We start from the raw sequence: 20,467 nt of genomic DNA, 5'->3' as shown, positions 1-20,467 counted from the left end.
TAATCTGCCAGGAAGTTTCATATCAGTGCGCACTCCGCTGCAAAGTGAAAATATCATTCTGGGGCATTGCATTGTTCTTCAGATGTAGTTCCAAATTTTTAAGTGAAACTATTGTTGATGAAGACTTTCTCCAAAAGAGGATCTGATGCGTTCAACGCTGCAAAGTAGTCTCTTTAGTCCGGCAAATTAGGACAACGGATTTAATAATACTAAGGTTAACTACAACCGATGAAACGAAGTATGCATTATGACTATACACCCGTTGATTTGAGACCCACGTTTGGTGCGGATGCAAGGATATCTTGGACGCTGATTAAATTCAATAAGCATGATTTATAAGTGTCTGGTGTCTTAATATGTGACAAACTTGGCTTCTAAAGTAGCTTGAACAGAAACAACCTGAGAGTCGAAACTTCCTGGCAGATTAAAACTGTGTGCCCGACCGAGACTCGAACTCGGGACCTTTGCCTTTCGCGGGCAAGTGCTCTACCATCTGAGCTACCGAAGCACGACTCACGCCCGGTACTCACAGCTTTACTTCTGCTAGTATCTCGTCTCCTACCTTCCAAACTTTACAGAAGCTCTCCTGCACTATGGGACTCAACATCTGTGGTCATCAATCCCCTAGAACTTAGAACTACTTAAACCTAACTAACGTAAGGACATCACACACATCCAAGCCCAAGGCAGGATTCGAACCTGCGACAGTAGTGGTCACGCGGTTCCAGACTGACGCGCCTAGAACCACACGGCCACAACGGCCGGCGGCTCGTTATCAATTGGCTCATGAACAGCACCGACCGTTCCTGTCCTGGAGGAGGAGGATATTAGTGTTTAACGTCCCGTCGACAACGAAGTCATTAGAGACGGAGCGCAAGCTCGGGTGAGGGAAGGATGGGGAAGGAAATCGGCCGTGTCCTTTCAAAGGAACCATCCCGGCATTTGCCTGAAGCGATTTAGGGAAATCACGGAAAACCTAAATCAGGATGGCCGGAGACGGGATTGAACCGTCGTCCTCCCGAATGCGAGTCCAGTGTGCTTCCTGTCCTGTATCGCCACTATTAACGAGAAATGATGTCTTTGTGCTGATACAAAGAAAAGAAAGGAAGGAAAAGCAGCAACTCCTCGTACAGAGAGCCACACGCATACACTAAAAGTGTTATGCATCTAGTGGAACAGCGACGGTGTGGTGTACTACGAATTGCTTCCCCGAGGTCTAACCGTCACTGCCGACATTGGAGGACCGTTTTTACAAAACTCGCATTATGCAAAAAAATTTAAAATAGTTTTCTACCTTAACACATACTGTTCGGCTAGCTCTATAGGCCTGTGCAGTCGGCTTTAACAAAAACAGGTAGGTGCTGTGTTTCTTGACTTGCGCAAGACGTACGATATAGTTCTCCATAGTCGTTTAATGAACAAAGTAAGAGCACATGGAGTATCAGACCAATTGTGTGATTGGATTGAAGAGTTCCTGGATAGCAGGGCGCAGCGTGTCATTCTCAATGCAGAGAAGTCTTCCGAAGTAAGAGTGATTTCGGGTCTGCCGCAGGGGAGTGCCATAGGACCGTTGCTATTCACAATATACATAAATTACCTTGTGGATGACATCGGAAGTTCGCTGAGGCTTTTTGCAGATGATGCTGTGGTGTATCGAGAGGTTGTAACAATGGATAATTTTACTGAAATGCAGGAGGATCTGCAGCGAATTGACGCATGGCGCAGGGAATGGCAATTGAATCTCAATTTAGACAAGTGTAATGTTCTGAGAATACATACGAGGGCAGTTCAATAAGTAATGCAACACATTTTTTCTCTCGGCCAGTTTTGGTTGAAAAAATCGGAAATTTCTTGTGGAATATTTTCAAACATTCCCGCTTCGTCTCGTATAGTTCCACTGACTTCCAACTGGTGGCAGCGGTGTACGGAGCTGTTAAAATGGCGTCTGTAACGGCAGTGCGTTGCAAACAACGGACAGTGATCGAGTTTCTTTTGGCGGAAAACCAGGGCATCTCAGATATTCATAGGCGCTTGCAGAATGTCTACGGTGATCTGGCAGTGGACAAAAGCACGGTGAGTCGTTGGGCAAAGCGTGTGTCATCATCGCCGCAAGGTCAAGCAAGACTGTCTGATCTCCCGCGTGCCGGCCGGCCGTGCACAGCTGTGACTCCTGCAATGGCGGAGCGTGCGAACACACTCGTTCGAGATGATCGACGGATCACCATCAAACAACTCAGTGCTCATCTTGACATTTCTGTTGGTAGTGCTGTCACAATTGTTCACCAGTTGGGATATTCAAAGGTTTGTTCCCGCTGGGTCCCTCGTTGTCTAACCGAACACCATAAAGAGCAAAGGAGAACAATCTGTGCGGAATTGCTTGCTCGTCATGTGGCTGAGGTGACAATTTCTTGTCAAAGATTGTTACAGGCGATGAAACATGGGTTCATCACTTCGAACCTGAAACAAAACAGCAATCAATGTAGTGGCGCTACACCCACTCCCCTACCAAGAAAAAGTTTAAAGCCATACCCTCAGCCGGTAAAGCCATGGTTACAGTCTTCTGGGACGATGAAGGGGTTATTCTGTTCGATGTCCTTCCCCATGGTCAAACGATCAACTCTGAAGTGTATTGTGCTACTCTTCAGAAATTGAAGAAACGACTTCAGCGTGTTCGTAGGCACAAAAATCAGAACGAACTTCTCCTTCTTCATGACAACGCAAGACCTCACACAAGTCTTCGCACCCGAGAGGAGCTCACAAAACTTCAGTGGACTGTTATTCCTAATGCACCCTACAGCCCCGATCTCGCACCGTCGGATTTCCATATGTTTGGCCCAATGAAGGACGCAATCCGTGGGACGCACTACGCGGTTGATGAAGAAGTTATTGATGCAGTACGACGTTGGCTCCGACATCGACCAGTGGAATGGTACCGTGCAGGCATACATGCCCTCATTTCAAGGTGGCGTAAGGCCGTAGCATTGAATGGAGATTACGTTGAAAAATAGTGTTGTGTAGCTAAAAGATTGGGGAATAACCTGGTGTATTTCAATGCTGAATAAAACAACCCCTGTTTCAGAAAAAAATGTGTTGCATTACTTATTGAACTGCCCTCGTAGAAAGATAGATCCCTTATCATTTAACTACAAAATAGCAGGTCAGCAACTGGAAGCAGTTAAATCCATAAATTATCTGGGAGTAGGCATTAGGAGTGATTTAAAATGGAATGATCATATAAAGTTGATTGTCGGTAAAGCAGATGCCAGATTGAGATTCATTGGAAGAATCCTAAGGAAATGCAATCCGAAAACAAAGGAAGTAGGTTACAGTACGCTTGTTCGCCCACTGCTTGAATACTGCTCAGCAGTGTGGGATCCCTACCAGATAGGGTTTATAGAAGAGATAGAGAAGATCCAACGGAGAGTTGCGCGCTTCGTTACAGGAACATTTAGTAATCGCGAAAGCGCTACGGAGATGATAGATACACTCCAGTGGAAGACTCTGCAGAGGAGACGCTCAGTAGCTCGGTACGGGCTTTCGTTAAAGTTTCCAGAACATACCTTCACCGAAGAATTAAGCAGTATATTGCTCCCTCCTACGTATATCTCGCGTAGAGACTGTGAGGATAAAATCAGAGAGATTAGAGCCCACACAGAAGCATACCGACAATCCTTCTTTCCACGAACAATACGAGACTGGAATAGAAAGGAGAACCGATAGAGGTACTCAAGGTAGCCTCCGCCACACACCGTCAGGTGGCTTGCGGAGTATGGATGTAGATGTAGATGTAGATGTAGATACTGCACTTATAGCACAGAGAATACAGCCCATTTTTGTAAAACTCGTCTCGTGCATATGTTGAGTTCTTTCCAAAACTCGCTTTATGCTACTTTTTTTGGCAAAGATGTTATAGGTAGTGCTGCGTCTTCTCATAATTTGTTTTCTGTGCCATATATGTCAGGCCAAGTACCTTTCTGACTGTGTAATAGCACTCCTGGAGAAATTGTTTGGCTTGGCGGTAGATGCCAACTAGGGTGACAGCTGGCGCAGATGCTGATGGCAACCCCTGTCAGCCGCTGCCGCACGCGTGTACGTACGTTGCACAGGCAGTATTTCTCCGTTTGTTGACGACAGCTGTTATGCGTTTTGGTTACCAGTTACCACCGTTTCGTGAAAGTTGCGTGTAGAAGACTAGACTCGAGTTTACAGTGACCATGGAAAGTGATGCTGATTACAATACTCCTGTGAGTGAAAGACTTGGTGGGCGGAAAAGAAGAGGAACAAAGCAGTCTAACGTCTCCAAAGCAAAATCATCACGATATTTACAGCAAAATACTTCGCCCGATGTTGACTGCCGGCACGCTGAAAGGAGAGAGTCAAGCAACAATGGAGGGAAAGACTGTCATGCAGGCAAACTAAGTTACGCAGACTTAACATTCTTCAATAATTTGTTATATTAGAGAAAGCAAGATGCATTCCTTCTGCCATTCATGGACATATCAGCACCACCTAGGTACGTTGTGGATCCCACTGAAGCTAAAGCTTCTAAAACAGTGTCCATCAAGTATAAAATAAAACTTCGAGATGGGTCCCAAGTACCAGTTTGTGCTGCTACATTTCAAAAAATAACAGGTGTATCGCGGGATCGCTTAGCCCGGATTCCTCGGCACTATCAAGAACATGGCACTGATTACCGGAACGAAGAGGTGGCTCAAAAGAAACTCAAGCCGACGTAGTTATGACCCAACAAGTGAAAAAGCACATTTTGAAGTATAAGTGCACAGAGTGTCATTATAGCAGAGGGAAACTGGGTAGGTCATATTTGCCCCAAACATTAAATGTAAATATAATTTGGGAAAATCTTTGCAAAGGACAAAGACAAGCAGGCAATAAAAGCTGTTCTTTGTCAAAATTCAAGAATGTGTTCTATAAGAATTTTAATGTCGGCTTCGGCAACTCTCACAGTGACACCTGTTCAACATGCAAGGAGCCTGAACTGAAAATGAAGGTGGCAGAAACCAAAGAAACTCACGAAGTATGTAAAATTAACTTGCATTTCCATGAAACTCGTGCAAAGAAATTCCACAGTATCATGAACAAGTTCTCAGAAGACATTGTAAAAGTGGCCTTTGACATGCAACAAAACCAACTTCTGCCAAAGCTCTCTATTGGAGAAGTGTTTTATAGACCGCAGGTATGGTTCTATAACTTAACTGTGGTGATACATGAACCAAAACAAGATAATGACAACATATTTCAGTATACTTGGTGTAGAACAGAAGCTGGAAGAGGTGCAAATGAAATCGCTTCTGCACTACAACATTTCCTCTTAAATTACTTAGAAGTGAGAACTAGAAACATTGGTAAGAGGGGATTGATACTTGACGTTTTTTGAGACTCGCGCACCAGCCAGAACAAGAATTCTATAACGCTCTGTATGCTGGCACATTTTATGGAACACACTAACCCGTTCTCTGAACTTACCCAGTATTTCCCTATTCGTGGACATAGTTTCATGCCACCAGATCGTGTATTTGGTAGAGGTGAGAAGGAATATCGGAAGAAAGAAGAGATAATATCACCTAATGAATACAGGAGTATTGTTGCAAAGTTTGGAAAGGTGCTTGTGTGGGGAAAAGACTGGTTTTCTTGTGACTTCAAGCAGATTTATAAGGAAATATTCAAGTCTACCTTGCCTTTCAAAATGATGGATGTACGAGCAATAACATACAGACAAACGAGTGGTAAGATTCAATGTGCTGTTAAAAGTACTTATTTCTCTGGATCAGAAGTTTGAAGAACAACATTCCTTCGTTCAAAGCCATGAAACATGCTGTGATTATTTCCAAGAAAAACCATGTGAGTGCAGAAAAGAAGAAAGATGTAATGAAGGTAATGAAGGTAATGCTTTTCTTTACTGTTCCTAAGGATGCTGCAAGTTTCTACGACGACATAAAATCTACAGGTGGTGAGGAGCATGAAGGTCATGACAGCTCACACAGAATTTATGAGGACCAAGAGTCCCCTGAATTTGTTTAAAAGAGAAAACCAAATATTACTCAAAAACTTTAACGTTAAAAACAGCCGTTTAATATGTAGATAGCACTGATCTAGTTTCACATAAAGCGAGTTTGGAAAAGAAAACTGTTTTCCTACTCTCAGTGGTTGATAAACTACCAAAAATTTTATGTATGTGCAAATACTATCCTTAAACATATTCAAAACTGTACAAACTTTGCTAATAGTAAACAATTTTTCCTTGTAAACTTGCTTCTTAAATAAATAAATTCGATTCCTGTAAAATTTTACTTTTTGCATAAAGCGAGTGTTGGAAAAACGGTCCTCATTTATTGTCAACAACTGAGATGTCTCGCAGACGCAGTCCAAGGAAAACTTATTGAGTTATCATATTTCTGTTCTGGTACTTCCCTGTCAAGCACATGTTTATGTTGATATTTACAGCATGCAGTCTGCCATATATAAATAACTGCTGTGGCGAAACTACTTTTCTGCTACCGTGAACAGGACCGTCTAACAAGAAACGCTGTTGTACAAGTATTAAGCGCAACAGAGGTGCAGTAGACAGATGGGGAGCCACGGCCATAAGTCGTATGTGTAAATAAAATAGTTTTGCGCGCATTATACACTTTAACGTTAATCCCACAGCTTTAGAAGCCTACAGTATTTAGTGGTAATTGTCGGACTGGTCTTAGGTAAGATTAGCCAAATAAGCAACAGGTAAGATTAAGTTACTCAGTGAATATACAGCGTGTTTCAGGTACGGTGTTCTCTGTAACCGGCAAAATAATACATGAGAGAAACATATATTTAGATAGGCAAACGTAAGCTATTTTACCATTTCAGCAGCGTCATAAACTTAGGTCCCAGATGTTTTCCAGAGTTAGAGTTACGAGTTGGAAATTTCTTTTGGATGAACACCAAAATACGTTTAAAGTTTTGCTGGCGAATGAAAAATATTGTACACAGTTGTGTTTGGTTGGATGTTCTCTTGATGCAGTAGGTATTCGTGTAAGCTTTTTCCTGAATGCAAACCTCAACGCTTCTTTTAAACAGAACTGCGGATGAGATTTATAGTTACTGGTGTCGCGGGGCTTTAAGCCTCTTCGATGTGCAGTATGTTAGATTGAGTCATGTTTATTTTAGGATCTGGCAGCAAACCCGAGGAGACTAGCAAGAATTTTTGCACCGCTAAAGCATACAAGCCAAAATGTTCGGTTACAATGTATAATGTATCCTTACACTGCCGTATACGAAGCAGGTCGGAATAAGTTTGGTCTGAAGAGAAATAAACATGGCACAACAGTCCACCGCGTTTGTTGAGCGGATGCTGATGCTCAGCAATACCGACGCTATGCCAAAGAAGCAGCCATGAATTAATAGCGGATACAGTAATTTTTATAAAAAAAGAAGCTTACGAGAGGGTGCTAAACACACTACTATGAGCCTTACACCTTTGTGGCACACAACATGTTCCCAAAAGTTTCTCTTATACGGCATGTCACTAACATAGGAAGTGCGTGGGAACGACTTCAGTCTAAAAGCTGCTTTCTACGAATGGGCTGCGAATAAATTCACTCTGGATAACTTACGCAGTGTTGTATTCTCGAAGGAATTCACGTTTACTAAATATGGTGCAGTGTAATTTCGTAATGTGCCTAATTGAGCCACAGAAAATCATGGGTTGGTACATTATGTCGATTTTCGAAGAGGGGTGGTCCATTAATGTGTGGTGTGGATTTGTTCTGACTGAGATCTTCGGACCACACTACTGCGCAAGTCCTTTGACAGGCGAGTTTTTGTCATCATCGGTTCATCATATGATCTTGTCGGTCTAGATATTAAAGCTCATATTCAGAGGCAGCACGGTGGTCACACAGCCGTTCTGTGAGAGAATTTTTGCACGAACTAATCATATTTCCAGGATGAAGCTTAGTACTAGGTGGGCCTTTGGATATCCAATACGGTCGCTCGATTTAACACCAGTAAAGTTCTTTTTTTTTAGAGACGTCTGAGAAATTGTGGCTATTTCAGTGATTCCAGTATGCCAGACGATTTGAAACAGCGCTATAACGAATTAAACTATTTCATGACACCAGAAACTTCAAATCTCACATGTCATTTACAATGTGAATTGAGTCGTGCAGTCAGAAAAATGGGTACTTGTCTGGAGGCTGCACTTCAATTAACGTCTGGCACCAGAACATCCATCTGAATACAATCATCTACAGAAAGTAGCACCTACTCCTAAAATTTAGAACGTTTCTAGCTCAGAAACTAAAGCTGATAAGAGTTTGTATTCAGCCAAATGATGGAAAAAGAGTTCAGTTTAAAAAATAATATCTCATTGGTGCCAGTGTCTGTAGAAGTAACTAAATGAAGTGTATTCAGAGCGCCACAGAAAACAATCTAAATAAGTGTTGGCTTCACTTAACGCAGTAAGCAAAGGAGATAAATATTTTATTGGAGACAGCACGTACACGTTAATTTTATCCCACCATTAATTTAATACCAAAATATCATGCCCAGAAAGCAATTAAACTTCCACGAGACTGAGAGCGTGAGTTACATGATTTAAAAGCCAACTCCGATCGCTAAGGTGACTAAATCACTTCGAACGAAAGTAAGACAGAATATAAAACTGACAACAATAACATAACAGGTTTACACATTCGTGGCGGCACACTTTTTCAGCGTAAGCTGTAAAATACATAGAAATTATAAAAAATTATATGTTTAATATCGTGATTTGGAACGACAATGCAATGCTGCATTCGTTTTCTCTAGCAAAATAAATGATCAGTATAAGGCAAGATGAAACATCGTTTAGTAGTTTTATAAATCTCAATAACACATCCAGCAATATTGTAAAGAAACTGCGCAGTCAGGTAAGTTTTTCTGTTGGTTGTTAATTTTTAAGTGACCCGCCTTCGCACAGAAAACATTTGTTGTAAAGCTTAAAGCATACTCTCAAACACTAATTCTACTTTCATAAACTCACTTCTCAGATATTATTATTAATTTTCACAAACGCAATGAGTGGACAAGATGACCACTCATACTTAGCCCCCTTCAGAAAACGGGTACTGGAATATTGTATCAATTGTTGGAAAGCTAAGAGGCCCACAACACTTAATCATGGTAAGATCTTCGTATTGTAGATTCGTTTGGTGTTTATATTGAAGATATAGCTAGTTAATTCCAGCTCTGAGTGGAAGATTGCAAATAGCTTTCTTGCCGCTAACAGCCAGGCACTATCTACAGTTCCTGAGGACAACACACAAGTGTACATCCTCTTACTTGAGTTCTCAAGTACAAAGTTAGAGATTCTCAGTAAGAAAGAAAATACGAACTAATTCTCACTCATTCCGACAAATGATTCAGTTCAAAGTGCCGGCCTTGTAACAGTGGAATAAGTGACACTTGTTAAGAATGTGAGGGAACAATATTTAGGAAGCTAACAGGACTTTTAGAAAGGTAATACATCTCAAAATATGCGGAACGACAATAGTTTCAGGCCCTGGTATAGAGCGACTCGTGGTTACCGAGAAGCATCAATGAATACCTGATGAAAACAGCAGAGAAGAGTAGCCATGAGCAGTACACGAACTAAACGAGGGAACTGAGAATGAACGATAATCTCATAACGCATTAATACTCTCAGGAAGAAGTAGTGTGGAATTGTTTCGACGGAGGTGGATTGTTAAAAGTGTGAGGGGAGAGGTGGGCTTATCCATGAAGCTGTTGTTTATAATATTGATTTACACCTGTTACTAAAAATGAGATAAGGTTTTCGTAATATTATGAAGGGCAGAATACAGGGCACCAGTAAATGATGGATATTAAATGCTACACCCTGTAAGTAGACAATTGTAGGGCCAACAACTCATACACAACTTCCGATGAGAACGAAGTGTTATCTCCCGTTAAACTTTCCGTTGCGTGCTAGTTAAATGGCTGTGTTTTCGCATATTATGGAAAGTTTATAATGGAGCTCACGCGAAGTGTAATAAAACAGTTTACGCAGTGATGAACACGAGGCTAATCTGGAAGACAGTATCGCCCGTTGCCACGTTCCGGAGGCTGAGCTTAAGTATCTGCGTTCTTATCATAAACCATGGTGTTCTGTTCACTTTTACTATAGAAACGTACTGCTGGAGTCAGTATACTAGAAAAAACTTCTACAAACACGCATTTTTCGTACAGTTGTTGGCATTGTTGTATTCCAATGTCTTCTGTAAATAATATTAATACACAGAACTTTATTTGACAAAATGTCTTATTTTGATATTCACTTGAATTTTCACATGGGGTCACTTTGACACAACAGATAATCTTTAATTTACTTTGTTACTTAATTTGCCGCAACTTGGACATAATTACTTAAATAAATATCGACGAAATGGCAAATATGAAAGAATTTTTTTCCGATACGTGTATTTATTTTTGAAGGTGTTCACATTTTTTTCTAACTTTTGTTCTTACTCGCTGCAGCCTGGACAAATAGGTGATATGTGTTATGCAGACATGTTCGTTACGTTTCCACGCAATAAGTTTGTTTTATTGTCATTGCTTGTTGAGCCGGCCGCTGGTGGCCGAGCGGTTCTAGGCGCTTCAGTCTGGAACCGCGCGACCGCTACGGTTGCAGGTTCGAATCCTGCCTCGGGCATGGATGTGTGTGATGACCTTAGGTTAGTTAGGTTTAAGTAGTTCTAAGTTCTAGGGGACTGATGACCACAGATGTTAAGTTCCATAGTGCTCAGAGCCATTTAAACCATTGCTTGGTGAACTGAAACTGATTCTGATACACGTTCACACTTTCAGGGCTATGGATGCTCTTGACCAGTATTAGGCAATCTTCTATTCTTGGGAAATACATCCTTGACGAAATGTACTATACTACCAGGGACTTTCCAAATTTCTCCGAGAATGTTGTTCTTCTAGTCAAACTTCTTGCATTCCAATTAGGGTCTTTAGAAGTCTCCCAGACACATTATGCGTTACATGCAGAAATATCAGGAACGTGGAGAAAAACTATAATGGGCCACCTGTTGGTTTTTCGTTTGCATGTGTATGTTAGCTGGTCAAGACTGTCTATAGCCCGTTTCGTTGAATTAGTCCAATATCATATCTGGCTTTTAATCAGCCCTGTCATTGATTTCATCGTCATAATGGATTGCGCTCGGTAGTACACCATACTTATTTCTCTTAGGAATGTGAGTGACCGCAGTAATGTCATTTGTGAAGTAAAGTGAAGAACGTGAAACTCCTTGTTGGTCATATTTTGTGGAAGCTCTGGCTTATTTTTCCGTACAGGTTCCTAAATTTATAATTTGCTTATCAGGCACAGCAGTTTCAAACTGAATGACGTAAAATATGGTCTCGTGATCTGATATCTACAAGTACCCTCTCTCCTTGTTTTTCTTCGGATTCCGCTCCACTCTTCTCTTACAGTAACTATGAAGATTTGCTGTCACACAAAGTCCCTACTTGGACCTCATATTTTGCCACTTTCCTGGAGGTACAGGGGGGGGGGGGTCCATTGATAGTGACCGGGCCAAGTATCTCATGAAATAAGCATCAAACCAAAAAAACTACAAAGAACGAAACTCGTCTAGCTTGAAGGGGAAACCAGATGGCGCTATCGTTGGCCCGCTAGATGGTGCTGTCATAGGTCAAACGGATATGAACTGCGTTTTTTTAAAACAGCAACCTCATTTTTATTACGTACTCGTGTAGTATGTAAAGAAATATGAATGTTTCAGTTGGACCACTTTTTTCGCTTTGTGATACATGGTGCTGTAATAGTCACAAACGTATAAATACATAGTATCATGTAACATTCCGCCAGTGCGGATGGTATTTCGGTATTTGCTTCGTGATACATTATCCGTGTTAAAATGAACCGGTTACCAATTGCGGAAAAGGTCGATATCCTGTTGATGTATGGCTATTGCGATCAAAATGCCCAACGGGCGTGAGCTATGTATGCTACTCGGTATCCTGGACGACATCATGCAAGTGTCCGGACCGTTCGCCGGATAGTTGCGTTATTTAAGGAAACAGGAAGTGTTCAGCCACATGCAAAACGTCAATCACGACCTGCAACAAATGATGATGCCCAAGTAGGTGTTTTAGCTGCTGTCGCGGCTAATCCACACATCAGTAGCAGACAAATTATGCGAGAATGGGGAATCTCAAAACGTCGGTGTTGAGAATGCTACATCAACATCGATTGCACCGTTACCATTTTTCTATGCACTAGAAATTGCATGGCGACTTTGAACGTCGTGTACAGTTCTGCCACTGGGCACGAGAGAAATTATTGGACGATGACAGATATTTTGGATGCGTTCTATTTAGCGACGAAGCGTCATTCACCAGCAGCGGTAACGTAAACCGGCATAATATGCACTATTGGGCAACGTAAAATCCACGATGGCTGCGACGAGTGGAACGTAGCGACTTTGGCCGGTTTATGTACGGTGCTGCATTATGGGAGGAAGAATAATTTGCCCCCATTTTATTGATGGCAATCTAAATGGTACAGTGTATGCTGATTTCCTACGTAATGTTCTACCGAAGTTGCTACAAGATGTTTCACTGCATGATAGAATGGCGATGTACTTCCAACATGATGGATGTCCGGCACATAGCTCACGTGCGGTTGAAGTGGAATTGAATAGCATCTTTCATGACAGGTGGATTGGTTATCGAAGCACCATACAATGGCCGGCACATTCGCCGGATCTGACGACCCCGGATTTCTTTCTGTGGGGAAAGTTAAAGGATATTTGCTTCCGTGATCCACCGACAACGCCTCACAACATGCGTCAGTGCATTGTCAATGCGTGTGCGAACATTACGGAAGGTGAACTACTCGCTGTTGAGAGGATTGCCGTTACATGTATTGCCAAATGCGTTGAGGTTGACGGACATCATTTTGAGCATTTATAGCATTAATGTGGTATTTACAGGTAATCACGCTGTAACATCATGCGTTCTCAGAAATGATAAGTTCACAAAGGTACATGTATCACATTGGAACAACCGAAATAAAATGTTCAAACGTAACTACGTTCTGTATTTTAATTAGGAAAGCTACCTGTTACCAACTGTTAGTCTAAAATAGTGAGCCATATGTATGTGACTATTACAGCGCCATCTATCACAAAGCGAAAAAAGTGGTCCAACTAAAACATTCATATTTCCTTACGTACTACACGAGTATGTAATAAAAAGTGGGGGTCCCTATTTAAAAAGAGGCAGTTGATATCCGTTAGACCTATGGCAGTGCCATCTAGCGGACCAACCATAGCGCCAACTGGTTTCCCTCTTCAAGCTAGACAAATTTAGTTCTTTGTATTTTTTTTCGTTTGACGCTTATTTCGTGAGATATTTGGCGCGGTCACGATCAATGGATCACCCTGTATACTGTTTGAATGGACAAAAACCTCTAAATGATATTAACTGTTTGTCGACAGTAACATTTCCTCACAGATATATCTCCCATATACTAAGAATTGCAGAAAGCTTATCGGTGCGTCCTCCATCATCTCTAGAGGATTTCGCTAGATACGCGGTGTCTTACAGTCTTTCATTGGAGGTTGCTGCTCGAAATACGTTCGATCCAGTATCCTTATCTCACTATCTTTTTTTTGTAAATTGGCCTTGTAATCAGTATACAACCACGAGGAATAAAGGGCCTAGGATTTACTAGAAATAGGACCGTAAGGGTTGGTCCGTTGTTGACCATAGACGCACTGCCATCACTATTTGACATCTCAATTACTTCATTTTGTGTCGGTGTACAAAACTCCGCAACGAACGAAAATTTTACGTCACTATTCTACTAGTGGCATACCTGGTAATTCCTAGGATAATCTTGATGACGTTCCAAATTGATAGGCAACTGTAATGCTAGTAGGAGTAATTTCCAGTCTCTACTACTATATTTTTGAGAAGAAAGGATTGTACACTATTTCGTACAGGACGTGATCCGTCTTCACTGTCATTTGAACACTTGGTTTTAGATGAATTACTTTAACGATCTTCAAACTCAGAAAGTGTTCCTTCATATGTAAGGAGGTTACTAGTCCTACCAACTCAATATGCCAATGACACAGTTGCTGTGGTGTCACAATTGTGACTGAGCAGAAACATTGAGAATTGCTAAATAATTCCTTGAATACACGAGAGGAAAGCCCATTGTCGTAAATGCAATAGCTTTGTTGATTGTTCTGAGTAAATTGGTGTGATAAAAATAAGTAGTACCATAAAGTATAACTTCTTCTTCGTAACTGTCACTTTGGTCTGGTACACCATATGCGTTTTTTTACATTCCTCCACCAATCATTTCTCTTCTTCGCTTTCATGGCCCATTCTCTTTTTATCAGACCTATAGTCCAGGTATTCCTGTTCAAATCACCCTTTTATCCGGTCAGTGGCCCTCCTCAGCCCCTTTTGCCATCCAAGCATACTGAAAATACTACTCGCGGTAGTCTTTCGTCTTCCATCCTAATTAAGAACTCAACCCACAGTAGTCTTTTTTCCAGTTCCTGGTTCCAGTTCCTGGTTCCAGTTCCTGGTTCCAGTTCCTGGTTTTTAAATATTCTCCATTCATATGACCCGGGGGTCCCGCTTGGGACCAAACATGTTTCTTTATGTTTTTCTCTTCATGACTAGCAGTTCTTGTCCATCTGTTTTTCGGAAGTTAATGTTTCAAAAACTTAGTGAAGGGTATAGACTAAGTTAAAAATATCTAGAAACTGCTCTACTGCACAGCGCGTCCCGTAAACTAAAACATGCTGTATTTACTGCTGCGATCTCGCTCGCTAAAAATGCTTCCCTTATTTTTAAAACTGTCTGTTCGTTTAAAGTTACTTCATGAGCTGTGAATTGGGTACCACCATTCGATACCTTGCTCATAACCATGTACACAGTTTCTCCTCATTAATTTTTAAACCTGATTTAATCGAAATATTTCCGCAAGAGGTTGTCATGAGCTGCAAGTCATCTTTGCTATCACTTATTAAACAAAATCGTCTGCATACGTGAGATGATTTATTATGTTATCAGCTAGTTTTATTCTAAATTGGTTTAATTTTAGGTGTTTTCTGTTTATCTTTTCCAAAATTAATTAAATGGTATTACAGATGTTGCTTCTCCTCGTCTAAGACAAGTTATGAACTGTAAGTATTGGCCCTCCATTCTTCCTTAGTTCTCTTGAAATTTGATTTCCAGCGGAGGCCACACTGTCTTTATTTTGTTTTTAATTATTTTTCGTATTAAACTTCACCGAGGGGATCTACTTTTCTCTGTCCAGTGTCCCGTACCTCTCATAGAAGAAATTCGGAGGGATCATGGCAGTTCGGAAATTCTGCGAGTTACTCTACCAATTGTCGTTCTACTTCAGTGTCATTCGTGTGCTTTTAATAAATGTTTCTATTTTCTTATAATTATACGTAACTTTCTTTCCTTTTCGATGTAGTTCACTTGCTGTGATGGATACAGACCTCTTCAACTTCTTCTCTTAGCTCCTTGTATTCTTTTTGTTCCTCCCGCCCCTCTTAGTTTCCATTTCCTTACTTGATTTGATTTACCTGTCTTTAACTATATCTGAAACAGGAAATTGAAGGATATATGACGTTAGACTAATCATATTTATGTCTGGTCATTGTCACCTAAAGGTGGGATATGTTACTTACAAGATATATGACCAAGTTACTAAAAATGATTTAAAACTGCACAAACATCTTCAGACTGGTCACAGAATTTCATGGAGTTATGCTAGTATTTAAATAATGAGAAACGAATTGTATAACAATTTTGGGTGATATCTTCTCGAACACAACAGCAGGGCCAACAAACAAAAAGTTACTTGTCTGAGAAATTACAGTCGCTTAGAATCTATTTAACATACAAAGAGACGAACGAATTACTTAAAGTAAACCAAATGTACAAAGATAATTATTTGCTTCAAATGACCGAAGTTAGTATATTCTGTGTTCTAATTGAATTTGTGAGCAGAGAGAGTGAAAAAGTAGGAAGTCAAACTTGGATATTAATTTTTGAAACAGTCTTGTAGTCAATCTTTACGATTTGTTTCCTGACATATATTATACGTAGTAGACTGAACAATTTGTACAAAGTCCTCGAAACTTTTCAGTCTTCTCCACTTTAAGTCTGACAAATTTATTCGTTTGTTCCATTATTGTTTTAGGAAAAAATCACAAATTGCTATTTACGCAGGAAGTACTTATATTCATAATACACACCAGTTTTTGTGTAAGCTAGGTTGCTTTTTCCTTGATCCCAAGGTAGCATCTCATGGAACGAATCCGTTATCAGTTAATAACGTAATGGACATTTAAATATACCAACTCGCTGTTCACTAATAGATGAGTTTATCTAAGAGTATATACAGAATTTTATATCAGAAATATGTGTGTATATAAGCACCAGTACATAGGATTGGAGGATTCTTGTATGGAACAGAAGTACTTCGATCAAGTCCTTTTTCAGATAGCTTTCAAATGCAGCCTGTCTGTAATTCAAATATTTTGTACCATTAGGTAAGTGAACAAAACTTTTGGTCCTGCGTTAATCAGCCGTTTATAAAATATCGATGAAGAGCAACTATGGACCTGAATATTTATTCAAAACTATAAGGGATTATTTACTGTATAGTTCATTGGGAAAAACGTTTTCTGTGAATCTGCAGTTAATTGCATTACTATGTTTACAGTAAGTCTTCAAGATACCCGTAAAGTTGAAACAGCCCATACATTAATTATTACAAATATCATTTGGTTCGTCACGACCTTTTAGGATCGCAGGTGGCTTGTTATTCCCCATTACCATTTGGCTTCTCAGATCTCCAGGTTCTCTCTGCTCCCTTGATTCTGATACCAGTCCCCCTACATCCAACCACTTTTCTGCGATAAGTTGAACTGCCTTCCATTCTTGCGAACGGCTTTTCCGCTTATTCCAATTTTTTCAATACCCTGTGACTTCTTTTCGCCGGTCGCTGTGGCTGAGGGGTTCTAGGCCCTTCGATCCGGAACCACGCTGCTGCTACGTTCGTAGGTTCGAATCCTGCCTCGAGCATGGATGTGCGTGATGTCCTTAGGTTAGTTACGTATAGGTAGTTCTAAGTCAAGGGGACTGATGACCTCAGATGTTAAGTCCCATAGGGCATAGAGCCATTTGAACCATTTGAACTTCTTTTCGTCTACTTGTTCCATGTTAAGCATGTTACGTTCCAAATCTTCTTGGTATACGAGTTGTCCTCCATCTTCATGATATGTCCGACAAACCTCATTTTCTCTTACGCATCTTTGAAATTGGGCAACACTCTTATACAACTCCTGCCCTAATATATGTTAAGTTGTTTTGATTCTTGCTGTATCAATTTTCGGTGATCCTCCACCAGGCGAAGGTATATTTTCTTGCCCGACGTGGCCATCTCCGTAGAGTAAAATGATTGATTGTTTCCATTTATCATAAATTTGCGCCTATGTAGAGGCGTTACTCCTACTGTATCGGGAAAATATATAACTTGTTTATATAGAAATGAGCTCTTCACATTAAAAAAAGTATTAGCCACTTTATAAAGAGAACGTCATGGAGAAAAGAGTCATACATTACTTTGGGCATTTGCCACTTTTTTTGAGTCATCAGTCTTCTGACAGTTTTAATTTTGCCCTCCACGAAATCCTCTCCTGCGCCTACCTACTCATCTCAGAGTAGCATTTTCAACTTACGTCCTCAATTGTTTGCTGGATGTATTACAATTTCTGTCTTCCTCTACAGTCTTTGCCCTCTACTGTTCCCTCTAGTAAAATGGAAGTCATTCTTTCATGTCTTAACAGATGTCGTATCATCCTGTCTCTTCTCCTAGTCATTGTATTCCATATATTCTGGTCTCTGAGATTTTGCGTAGAACCTCCTCATTCCTTACCTTATCGTTCCACCCAACATTCAACATCGCCTTTAGCACGACATCTCAAATGCTTCGATTCTCTTCTCTTCCAGTTTTCCCACCATGTTCCACTACCGTACAATGCTGGGCCCCAAATGTGCATTATGAGAAAATTCTTCCTTGAATGAAGGCCTAGATTTGATACTAGTAGACATCTCTTGGCACGTATGCCATTTTTGCTAGTGACAATCTGCTTTTATTGTCCTCCTTGCGCCTTCCGTCATTGGTTATTTTTCTGCCTATGTAAAAAAGACTTCCCAGACTTCATCAACTTCGTGACCGTCGGTCCTAATGTTGAATTTTCTCACTGTTGTCATTCTTGCTACATCTCATTACTATCACCTTTCTTCGTTTTCCTCTCAATCCATATTCTGTATTCATTACACTGTTCATTCCATTCAACAGATCCTGTAATTCTCCTTCACTTTCACTGAAGATAGCAGTGTCGTCAGCGAATCTTAACAATGATATCCTTCACTTTGAACTTCAATCCCACTCTTAAACATTCATTTCCGTCATTGCTTCTTAGACATATAGACTGAACGGCAGGGGCGAAAGATTACAGCCCTGTTTTACGCACTTTTTAATCCATGCGCTACGTTCTGGTGTTCCAACCTTATTGTTCCCTCTTAGTTCCTGTACACACTGTACATTAACCGCCTTTTCCTATAGCTTGCCTCTATTTCTTTTTCCAGGTCGACAGAACTTATGAACGGGTTTTGATTTTTCTTTAGTCTTGCTTCCATTATTAAACGCAACGTCAGACTTGCCTCTCTAGCGCCTTTACTTTTCCTAAAGCCAAACTGATGGTCATCTAGCGCATCCGTAACTTCCTTTTCCGTTCTTGTGTATATTATTCTAGTAAACAACTTGGATGATTCAAATGGTTCAAATGGCTCTGAGCACTATGGGACTTAACATCTGAAGTCATCAGTCCCCTAGAACTTAGAACTACTTAAACCAAACTAACCTAAGGACATCACACACATCCATGCCCGAGGCAGGATTCGAACCTGCGACCGTAGCCAACTTGGATGAATGAGCTGTTAAGCTGATTGTGGGATAATTCTCGAAATGTCAGCTACATCTACATCTACATTTATACTCCGCAAACCACCCACCGGTGTGTGGCGGAGGGCACTTTACGTGCCACTGTCATTGCCTCCCTTTCCTGTTCCAGTCGCGTATGGTTCGCGGGAAGAACGACTGTCTGAAAGCCTCCGTGCGCGCTCTAATCGCTCTAATTTTACGTTCGTGATCTCCTCGGGAGGTATAAGTAGGTGGAAGCAATATATTCGATACCTCATCCAGAAACGCACCCTCTCGAAACCTGGCGAGCAATCTACACCGCGATGCAGAGCGCCTCTCTTGCAGAGTCTGCCACTTGAGTTTATTAAACGTCTCCGTAACGCTATCACGGTTACCAAATAACCCTGTGACGAAACGCGCCGCTCTTCTTTGGATCTTCTCTATCTCCTCCGTCAAACCGATCTGGTACGGATCCCACACTGATGAGCAATACTCAAGTATAAGTCGAACGAGTGTTTTGTAAGCCACCTCGTTTGTTGATGGACTATATTTTCTAAGCACTCTCCCAATGAATCTCAGCCGGTCGAAGTGGCCGTGCGGTTAAAGGCGCTGCAGTCTGGAACCGCAAGACCGCTACGGTCGCAGGTTCGAATCCTGCCTCGGGCACGGATGTTTGTGATGTCCTTAGGTTAGTTAGGTTTAACTAGTTCTAAGTTCTAGGGGACTAATGACCTCAGCAGTTGAGTCCCATAGTGCTCAGAGCCATTTGAACCATTTGAACCAATGAATCTCAACCTGGTACCCGCCTTACCAACAATCAATTTTATATGATCATTCCACTTCAAATCGTTCCGCACGCATACTCCCAGATATTTTACAGAATTAACTGCTACCAGTGTTTGTTCCGCTATCATATAATCGTACAATAAAGGATCCTTCTTTCTATGTATTCGCAATACATTACATTTGTCAATGTTAAGGGACAGTTGCCACTCCCTGCACCAAGTGCCTATCCGCTGCAGATCTTCCTGCATTTCGCTACAATTTTCTAATGCTACAACTTCTCTGTATACTACAGCATCATCCGTGAAAAGGCGCGTGGAACTTCCGACACTATCTACTAGATCATTTAAATATATTGTGAAAAGCAATGGTCCCATAACACTCCCCTGTGGCACGCCAGAGGTTACTTTAACGTCTGTAGACGTCTCTCCATTGATAACAACATGCTGTGTTCTGGTTGCTAAAAACTCTTCAATCCAGCCACACAGCTGGTCTGATATTCCGTAGGCTCTTACTTTGTTTATCAGGCGACAGTGCGGAACTGTATCGAACGCCTTCCGGAAGTCAAGAAAAATAGCATCTACCTGGGAGCCTGTATCTAATATTTTCTGGGTCTCATGAACAAATAAAGCGAGTTGGGTCTCACACGATCGC

Source organism: Schistocerca americana, chromosome 1 (genome assembly GCF_021461395.2).
Source record: "Schistocerca americana isolate TAMUIC-IGC-003095 chromosome 1, iqSchAmer2.1, whole genome shotgun sequence".
Classification (NCBI taxonomy): Eukaryota; Metazoa; Arthropoda; class Insecta; order Orthoptera; family Acrididae; genus Schistocerca; species Schistocerca americana.
The sequence above is the reverse complement of the archived record's forward strand: the minus strand, read 5'-3'. Positions refer to the sequence as shown.